We start from the raw sequence: 10,782 nt of genomic DNA, 5'->3' as shown, positions 1-10,782 counted from the left end.
TCGAGCTAAAAGGTCATATCCTAGCTGTGCTCAAGGAAATACCTTTCTATGGGAAAGATCATGAAGATGCCTATAAACATTTGGATGAAGTAAATGATGTTGCTGATTACTTCAACATTCCAAATGTAACCCGCGAAACTCAACTACTTCGGATGCTTTCGGTAACCTTCAAGGGTGCTGCTAAAGACTGGCTCAAATCACTTCCCCTCGGGTCAGTCACTACTTGGGCCAGAATGAAGGAAGAATTTATTGATCACTTTTGCCCACCATCCAAAATAGCCAAACTCAAGAAGGCCATTGCAAACTTTGAACAGCAAGCTGGAGAGTCTTTATATGAAGCATGGGAGAGGTACAAAAGTCTGCTACGAAATTGCCCACACCATGATCTAAACAGCCAGCAAGAAGTTTCCATCTTTTATGATGGAGTCAATGTCACAACCCGGCAGTTGCTAGACTCACAAGGCCCACTTACAAAGAAGCCACCCCCGGTGATTAAAGAATTGATTGAAGAATTCTCTAAACACTCTAGAGAATACCACAACCCTAGGAATGATGTCACGAGGGGAGCCGCGTACGCTGCTACTGAAGATTTATCCGCGGTCATGGCCATGTTAAAAACCATGGATAGGAGAATGGACAAAATGGATCAAACTATCCATGCCATACGGGTGGGTTGTGAAAACTGCAAGGGACCTCACCTCATTAGAGATTGCGATTTGGATGAGAACGGCAACAAAAAGGCACAAGTATGTTATTCGAGTGGTGACCGGTATGATGAGGACTGGCGCAAACAAAAGAAGGAGTGGCTGCCTTACGAAGAGTATAAGAAGGCCAAGGAGGAGAAGTACAAACAAAAAGGAAGAGGCTTTTACCAAAAGGAGGAGTCGGTGCAAGAGAGGAAGCCAAGCTTGGAAGATATGCTAACTAAATTTGTGGCCGCTTCCGAGAAAAGACATAGTGACCATGATGCTGCTATCCAAGAAACAAGAACAATGCTCCGGAACCAGCAAGCATCCATCCACAACATAGAAACATCTTTATCAAATTTGGTGAATAGTTGTTGCTTTAGTTAATTAGTTAATTTAGTTTGTCTAAGTTTCTAGTCTTGCAAAACTAGAGAAAAACCCTTTACTTTTATTATTTGTTTTAGTTAAAATTAGTTATTAGTTTAATTACCCGTTCCCTGAGTTCGATACCTCACTTATCAATCTATACCACTTAAAGACAGGTTCACTGCCTTTGTGTGCTTAAATTATTAATAAAAAGTAGGGATAAAACTAGTTGAATTTACACACATCAAAGTGCATATGAAAACTATGTTGTTATCTATTCCTAAGAAATTTATCATAACTCTTAAGCACCTGCTCAAAATTCTGATCATTAACCATGCGATCGAAATCCATCTTTGCGATCAGAATTAGCATATACTTCCTTCTCCACTTTTCCTTTGATTCTTAAAACATCACTATATGACCCAGTCACATCATGTAATAAGAATCTCAGAGTAGAAACTTAACATAGTTAGACAATGGACTTTACCTGAAATAAAGTTAAACCCATTGACTTTACCATCCTTAGGTAAGTTTGGCAGCTTCGTAACCAATGCCCCTTCCTTTGGCAATTTAACATATGGGCTCTTTGATAATGGTACATGGGACTATCACAGACTTAGCATTTCTCTTTACCATTTGGTCAACTGAGTTGACTATGGCTGATCCCTTTCCATTGGGAAGAGAGAGCTTTATTGGATATCCAATGTCATCATTGTCAATGTCCATAAAGTTTTAGGAAGTTGATCTTAGCAAATAGATAAGATCATTAAGGGTCTTGTCATAGTCTATTTCATAGGTGTCCCAAAGGAATTCACTATGTGACTTAGAAAGTGATTGAGCCACCAACTTTCTCATGACTTTGACACCCAACTCTCCCGGCTTGTCAGTATGTGACTTCATCTCCAAGATGTGATCACACCTAGACCTTGCCTTGCCAATAGAGCTTGAGTGACCTTGAACTTGTGGGTTAGGGAGAATAATTGGAGGAGGTGGAGGAAGTGAAGTTCCAAGAGATTTGGGAAGATCATAGATGTCTGAACTAGACATCTTTTGGGAGATATTCAAGTTTAGTTGATTTAAAAGTCCTTAATATAACACCCAATATGAAATATTAAGGCTAGGACCCAACAACCTATTTATAACTGGAAGAGGGATGTCGTAATCCAAGTTATAAAATAGTTAAAGGTAGGTGAATGACGATTCACCAATTTTCACCAAGATAAACGAAATGTATTATTAGGTTTTAATTGGTTTTGAAACTCCTAGATCTTTGAGATTCATTCAACTGTTCAATGGCATGTTTCAATATCGAGTGTTCCCTTCAGGTTTTGTAACTGGGATGCCGAGGATCACAAAACAAGGTGTGAAGTAACCATGCAAATTACTTGGTACTCTTAAATGTTTATCACCCAACCGATGTGCCGGTAAACCACACACACTCCATCGGCCTATGATTAAACTTTAAGAAACCCTTTGCTTACCTTGTTAAATCAAGCTAGTGTGCCGGTAAACCACACACACTCCACCAACTGACTTAAGCAAAGTGCCAAGTGTAATATCATGGGTTAGCACCTTATTCACATTTTCCTAAGTAACTAAGATTGGGAATTATAAGTGTTTAGTTACTTAGTATTTATCATTAATACTTTTAATGAAGGGAGAACTTATAGTCTTTGTCCTACCCGTTCGGCTAACGACCCTCCACCAATCAAGGAAGAGGTGGGTGAGAGTGGACACCCATTAAACTGCCATTTTATAGGTAGTAACCTTATACCCCCCCTTATAGACCGGCTTCGTGAATGAGGCCTACTAACGGTAAACTTTTACTCTTATACATATATATATATATATATATATATATATATATATATATATATATATATATATAAATATTATTGACTTATAATATTATAAAGTATAAGGATTGAATTTTAACTTTTTTAAAATCCTAAGGGCTTAACTTGGAATTAAAGTATTCATAAGATAAAACTTTTGAAATTCCAAAACTTGAGGGCAAGTTTTGAAACTATTCAAAACTAATTAATTCCATAACTTATGTGTTTAAAGTAGTTTTAATTAGAAGACTCTTCAAGTTCCATAACTTGAGGACAAGTTATGGAAGACTTTAAATTATTAAAGAATGTAACTTTTTCTTTATTTTGTAACTTATGGAATTAATTAAAGCTACACATTTTATTACTTAATGAAGTGACTCTTGACTCTCCATAACTTGAGGACAAGTTATGGAGTCATAAAACCATTTAATGAGAACAAGACTCTTCATATTTGTAACCTTTGCCAACTTTTATGAGTTTTAAGAAACTTTAATGTGACTTTTCATGTAACTTGAGGACAAGTTACACAAACACATTTTAGAATCATCTCTTAGATTAAGATGGATTGAAAGCAACAATTTCTATTAATCTAAGCAACTCATAAGAACAAGATAATTTAATAAAACTTTTTCATGTAATTAGACTAACCATTAAACTAATACAAAACATGAATCTATTGACAATTATCTTTGAAATTCGATTAGAATGAACATTACCACATCAAAAACAGGTTTATAGGTTCAAAAACAGCTTAGGGTAATGTTTCTAGTCTAATTCTAGCCAAAACAGTCGAATATATGCTGTCTGGGGTCCAACTCGTCGAGTGCACGAACAAACTCGATGAGTTGGATGCATTTTGCCTTGGACTCGGCGAGTCCAGTGCCCAGAATGCCCGGAATTTGACTTTTTTAGCATTTTTTTTAGCAATTTGCATCAAGTATAATTGAAAACAAGCCTAGGCTCTGATACCACTGTTGGGTTATTAGCATTCTATCACTCCTAAGTGTGCATGCAACCCTAAATACCTTGGATCTATGTTTTCTCTATTATACATGCAAATATGAACATCCAAGGTATTATCCTAATCTAGCATACAAAACAATGAATATAACAAGATAGAATACATACCTCTTTGATGTAGAATGTCCTCATGAAGCTTGAGTGCCTAGTGCCCCAAGTGTGACACCTCAAATGGTTCACACAACACCAAATACACTTGGAATAACTTGAGAGAAACTTGAACACTTCTAAAATCGGCTAGCCCTTCTCTTCCTCCATAGTGGCCGATTTTGTCAAAGAATATGATCTTATATAGTTGTTACAATTAGGGTAAACCCTAATTGTCATGGATTTCCATTTCCTTGGATCCATGGGTTCAAATACACCATGGAGCATCTTATGGGTTTTAGCCCAACTTGACAATCCATGGAGCAATAGCCCACTATACAAGTATGGATGATTTACACAATCAACCCATATATTTAATTAAGCTTCTTTTGATCACTTAATTAATTCTAGATTAATTCTTGATCAATACTAATTAAATAATCTTATTAATATATTATAACTTATAATATATTAACAAACCTTACGTGTTATTTCTCTCATTATAGTCTATCCAAATGCTCCATGCAACCCAAATAGACCATGTCAGGTCGGGTAAAGTCTTACCAATTATAGTTATAGACTTAGACATTAATCCAACAGTGATGATACAAGGAAGATTGTAGAATGTGGAATTCTTCGAGTATATATATTTTGATGGTTTGAATGGTTTATTTTCAGTATGGTGGTCACTCGAGGAGGTTCTGGTAGTGGTTATGGTGTCGGTGATGGTTCGGGTTCGGGCTCTGGGGTCGAGTTTATGGATGATCCGATGTGTGAGTTCATTTCATCAGAGATTACTCGCAGTATTCTTGAGCAGACTCTTGTGATCTTCGGTACTGTCAAGGAGGGTATCATGGAAATTTTGGAAAAGGTTAGACTTGCATCCTATCTTCTGAAAGACGGAGCTTGAGACTAGTGGGAGGAGGTTGGACACACCTTGGGAGGTAAGGTGGTTGAGTCGATGACTTGGGCGGACTTCGTGATGAGATTTCGGGCTGAGTTTACACTGGTGATTGAGGTCCATCAATTGGCAAGGGAGTTTTGGGACCTTTGCCAGACTACTGAGACGGTAGCAGAGATCATTGCTATGTTTTGAGAGAGGGTGTTACTGGTTTTGCAGTATGTGGTAGACGTGGAGATGAAGAAGGCAAGATAGCACAAAATGTTAAGGAGCGATATCAGATAGTTTGTGAGCAGATCCAGTTGCAAGACACTTGATGATATGGTGACGCGAGCCAGAGAGAGGGAAATTGACATGGAGATGGAGAAGAACTGGAAGTCGGATAAGGTTCAGAGTTTTGAGGGTTCGGGAAAGAGGCCCTAGGTTTTTGACTCAAGGTCGAGGGGCCAGTAGGGCATGGGCCGCTATGGTAAGTGTGGCAAGACGCACGATGAGGCGTGCAAGGTGGGTGGTTCTGGCTGCTTCAAGTGCGGCATGACGGGTCACTTTAGCAGGGAATGCATTGCCACCACCACCTAGGTAGCTGATCTAATTTTCTTCCATTGTAATTAGAAGGGCCATAAGAAGGCCAACTGCCCGAGTTTAGCAGTAGGAGGACCAGTTGCAACACCCTCTCCGACAACATTGTGGATTACTGATAGCCATCAGGGCAAGGTGGAGGCGCTTATTGTGAGGAGTAGGGCATTTCAGCTGACAGCCGAGGAGGCTCGTGCTACACCAGATGTGGTGACATGTATGTTTCTTATCCTTATCTTTTTATTTATGCCGATTTTTCTTGCTTATATCCATGTTTTGGTTTTGGTTCGTTCCTCGTGAACAGTATCTTTGGTTTGGTTTTGTTTGATTAGGGAGATACCCAGTCCTTTATATCTCTCACGCTCAACAGGAGATTTTTTGATGCTCCGAGGGAGCTGGATTACCCATTAGAGGTTGAGATTGCTGATGATCGTCCTGTGTCAGTATCAAGGGTTCATCAAGGATGCATATTGGAGTTGTTTAATGAGCGGTACCTGATTGATTTGATTCTCATTCCCCTACGCATGAGCAAGGTCATTGTGGGGGTGGATTGGTTGAGCCCCAATGGGGCAATGATTGATTGCGAGCTTTAGTTAGTACATATTCAGACCCCAAGTAGGGGAGAGTTAGTGATTCAGGGAGAGGGTGTTTAGTATGGATTGGCTCTCTATTCAGCAGATCAGGCCAAGCGCTACCTTCAGCAGGGTTATTCTGGATTTGTTGCTTATGTGATGGATACCTGAGAGAAGGGGAAGGTGATTGTGGATGTTGTACCGATTGTTCAGGAGTACTCGAATGTGTTTCTACATGATTTTCCTGCTGCCTCTGGAGAGGCAGGTGGACTTTTGGACTGACTTGGTTCAAGGTGCGACTCCTATAGCCAAAGCACCTTATCGTTAGCACCCCTAAAGATGTAGGAGTTGTCTACACAGCTACATCAGCTGTTAGATAAGGTATTTTTTTCGGCGGAGTAGTTCACCCTGGGGAGCATCGATCTTGTGTGTAAAGAAGAAGGATGGGTCGCATTGAAAGTTTATCGACTACCGAGAGCTAAGTAAGATAACAGTGAAGAACGCTTATTTTCTCCTAAGGTTTGACAATTTATTTGACCATCTTCAGGATGCATCTTGGTTCTTCAAGATTGATCTACATTCAGGTTATCATCAGATGATGGTCAGAGAGGAGGATATATAGAAGACGGCCTTCCGGACTCGTTACGGTCATTATGAGTTCGTGGTGATCCCCTTCGGGCTCACCAATGCTCCAGCCACATTTATGGATCTCATGAATCGTGTATGCGGGCCTATGCTGGATCGGTCTATGTTTGTGTTTATCGATGGCATCTTGGTCTATTCCAAGATCCAGGAGCAGCATGAGGAGCATCTTAGGGAGGTATTGGAGACTCCAAGGAGGGAGAGATTGTATGTACAGTTCTCCAAGTGTGAGTTTTGGTTGCATGAGGTGCAGTTTTTGGGGCACCTTGTCAACCAGAATGGTATTTTGGTCGATCCAGCCAAGGTTGAGGCGGCGATGAGGTGGAAAGTTTCGAGGTCTCCATCTGAGATTTGGAGTTTTCTGGGATTAGCAGGTTACTATCGAAGATTCATTCAAGATTTCTCCAAGATAGTGGTTCCGTTGACCCGGTTAATGAAGAAGGTTGCCACATTTTGTTGGGGGCCTGAGTAGTAGGAAGCTTTTGAGACTTTGAGGCAGATATTGGGTGAGGCGCCGATTCTGACCCTGCCAGAGGGTGTTGAGGATTTTGTGGCGAATTATCCCACACATGATTTGTAGCTGGGGAATGTGGTTTTCGCCTTAGATTTGGCGACATTACCTTTTATGGGGCCCGCTGTACTATTTACACAGATCATAAGATGTTGAGGTATCTGATGGATCATCCGAATCTGAATACGAGACAACGTAAATGGCTGGATGTGGTAAAGAATTATGATTGTAAGATCCTTTATCACCCAGGGAAGGCCAATGTGGTGGCCGATGCTCTTAGCCACAAGGCGGTTGCTGCACCGATCCGTGATTTGTGTTTAAGGATGACCGTGATTACCCCACTCTTAGAGCAGATTCAAGAGGCTCAGGTTGACGCTATGAAAGACGAGCATTAGAGGAATGAGTGCATAGTGGGTCAAGTGGATTCCGTTGATTATGATAGTCAGGGATTATTGACCCTTCATCGGAGGGCGTGGGTTCCCTATTGGGGTGGTGTGAGTCAGGTTTTGATGGAGGAGGCACACAAGTCGAGATTCTCTATTTATCCCGGAGCGACCAATATGTATAAGGGATCTCCGGCCTGACTATAGGTAGCCATGTATGAAGTGAGATGTGGCATGGTATGTGGAGAGGTGCTTGGCTTGCAGGAAAATCAAGGTCGAGCATCAACGATCTCATGACAAAATGGAGCCGTTGGAAGTCCCTGTTTGGAAATGAGAAGAGACTATGATAAATTTTATCACAAAATTGCCTTGGACGACGCGCATAGTGGATTCAATATGGGTCATCATGGATCGATTGACCAAGAGCACACATTTTAATCCGATCCAAGAGAGTATTTTGGAGGAGAAGCTAGCAAATATCTACATTTGTGAAGTGGTGGCACAACATGGGCTGCTAGTTTATGTGGTATCTGATAGGGATGTTCAATTTACTTCCACGGAAGACATTCCATGGTGAGCTGGGTACTCTTCTACACTTCAGCATGACTTTCCACCCACAAAATGATGGTCAGAGTGCGCGGACTATCCAGACATTGGAGGACATGCTATGGGCATGTGTATTGGATTTTGGAGGGAGTTAGGATATGTATCTTCCTTTGGCAGAGTTTTTGTATAACAACAATTATCATGCCAACATTGAACAACCTCCTTTTGAGATGTTATATAGGAGGAGGTGTAGGACCCCGATATGTTAGGGTGAGGTCGGACAACGGGTTATAGGGAGTATGAGAGTGGTACTCAATACAACAAAATTAATTCAGCAGGTTCGTGGTAGAATTCAGACCACTCAGATCTGACATAAGAGTTACGCGGATAGACTTAGAGTTCCAGGTTAGGGACATGGTACTTCTAAGGGTGTCACCTTGGAAATGTGTCATCCGATTCAGAAAGCGAGGTAAGCTAGGCCCTGGGTATATTGGTCCAAAGGCTTCAAAGGTTGTTATTTCAAAACACCCTAAATCCAAGTTGTTGTAACTAAATTCTAACCTCTTTAAAAGGTTCCTTGATGGTTTGGTTTTGTTGTATACTCGAAATTTATATGAAAATTTTGAAGCTTTCATTGCTGGTTTTTATGAAAAACTATCTATTTTTGTAACAAAACCCATCAAAAACACCACAGATTATCACATTCACCTTAAAATTTTATGATTCAGTGTATGAAGCCAGGCACTGATGAGAATTCAAAAAAATCTATGCTAAATGGGTAAATCATTGTCTATGATATATTACACGCACTTACCCGTTCTGTCTCAATAATTCTTTAATAAAAGTGGTTAATGATTGAGCGTATGAAACCACATGCCGACGAAATCTCGCAATACTATGTCGGTGAATGGTAGTTTAAACCCATACTATCATAAGACATCACAAGCTCACTGGATTATCAGCTGCAACTCTGATACATAGATCGCTTCCTTTAATACCATATATGTTGCTGATGTCAAAAACACGGAGAGACATCCATCTGATCTAAGGAGGTGTTATATCTAACCTGAATAGGAGCTAAATCTAAGGGGGAGAAGATATCCGTTGAGACTCATGATACATTGGTTGTTACACTTTGTTTCTACTGCTACTGTGACTGCTGATTACTGAAATTTGGGTAATTATATATTATCTCAGGGGGAGCATTCGTTGAAGCTGAAAAATTCTAAAATGATGATCTTGATGATTTCATTTAAGATTAGTTTTGATATCAGCAAATAGAGGGAGATTGTAAAGTCACACCTTATGATTTGATGAGTCAAACACATTATACGCTAACCACCAACACCAGCGCCAGCATCGGCACCTTAAAACCTTATTAGCGTCAGCATGAAGATAATGATCTTACGTAATATTTGTATATTAGGCATTTATACAGATACGTATAGAATAGATAACAGATATGATATCTTGGTGATAAAGATCAGTTCTTATTATATATTAGATAGAATCCGTCTTTATGACCTTAGTTCTCTTGGTGAGAACACCCCTTTCTTGGTGAAAGACATCTTTATGATTACTCATGTTCTTTATTTTCTTATTTGATCTTTGTTTAGTTAGTTTGTTCTTCGTTAATTATACTTAAAGTGTATCCGATCGACATAAACCTTCACGCGTGAACATCCTCGTCACATGGGTAATCATCTTATATGGGTTTATCATCAATGTGAGCAAGATCAAACTCATTAGTGTCATTGGTAAAGAGTCTGTGTGTAGCAACGACTGATTTGCAGTAGTCGGCTTGTCGGTGACCAGACTCACCACAATTAAAGCAACACATACCGCCTCCCTGGCGTCCTTTTGAAAGGCCTCGAACTGGTGGAGGTGGGGATTGTTTAGTAGATCTTCAATCAGACGGAGTGGAAGAACCAATAGCATCAGTTAAACTAGAAGGTTGACAAAAGTTCACATTTGCATATCTTGCTAACTGCTTTTCTACTTGAGAAGCACGTTGATGTGCTTCTGCAACGGTTAACGAGTCAAACATGTTCAAAGTATCTTGTAATTGTAGACACAAGCCGCCAATATAACCAGAAACCAATTGAACTGGCGAGTCGTTGAGGTCAGCATGGGCGAGCAATTGGTAAAAGTCGGTGGTGTAATCATCAACCGAGCGGGGGCCCTGATGGAGGTTTTCAAAGTGTTGATACAATTCTCGCTTGAAATTATAATGTAAAAACGCAACATGAATATGTTTCTTGAATTTCTCCCAACTTGAAATCTTGTCCTTACCGACACGCATACGAGTCTGTTTCAATTGTTGCCACCAAGATTATGCACAACCATGTAGATAGATCGTGACTAACGGGACACGACGATCGTTTGAGATTTCTTTAAAGTCCATAATTTCTTCAACTTGTGATAACCAATCAACGAACTCATCACCTTTAAGACCACCACCAAAATCAAGAATATCCACCTGGAAGCTGTGTTCCTAATGACGATCACGTTGTTCTGGGGAAGGGTTTCGATGAAATCAAGGATTTTCTTCTGTAACAGTGTCGTCGTATTGCTCCTAGTTTAGTGCATCAAATCGTTGGTTCAGAAGTTCGACCTGACGTCGTAGATCTGCATTAACCCTATATAAATCAACATCA

The 10,782-nt window shown here is 40.1% G+C and overlaps 1 non-coding gene across 1 annotated transcript; it reads right to left on the bottom strand.

Moving 5' to 3' along the window:
• Window positions 1-281: 281 nt before the first annotated feature.
• Window positions 282-388, bottom strand: LOC145071913 (small nucleolar RNA R71). Its single transcript, XR_013690875.1, has one exon. It is a non-coding gene; the product is annotated as a small nucleolar RNA R71 (small nucleolar RNA).
• Between the last annotated feature and the right edge of the window lie 10,394 nt (window positions 389-10,782).

The sequence above is a fragment of the Lactuca serriola genome, chromosome 8 (assembly GCF_051521515.1).
Source record: "Lactuca serriola cultivar US96UC23 chromosome 8, Lser_US96UC23_V15, whole genome shotgun sequence".
Lineage (NCBI taxonomy): Eukaryota > Viridiplantae > Streptophyta > Magnoliopsida > Asterales > Asteraceae > Lactuca > Lactuca serriola.
Note: the sequence above shows the minus strand (reverse complement) of the source record. Positions and strands in the feature narration are given on the sequence as shown.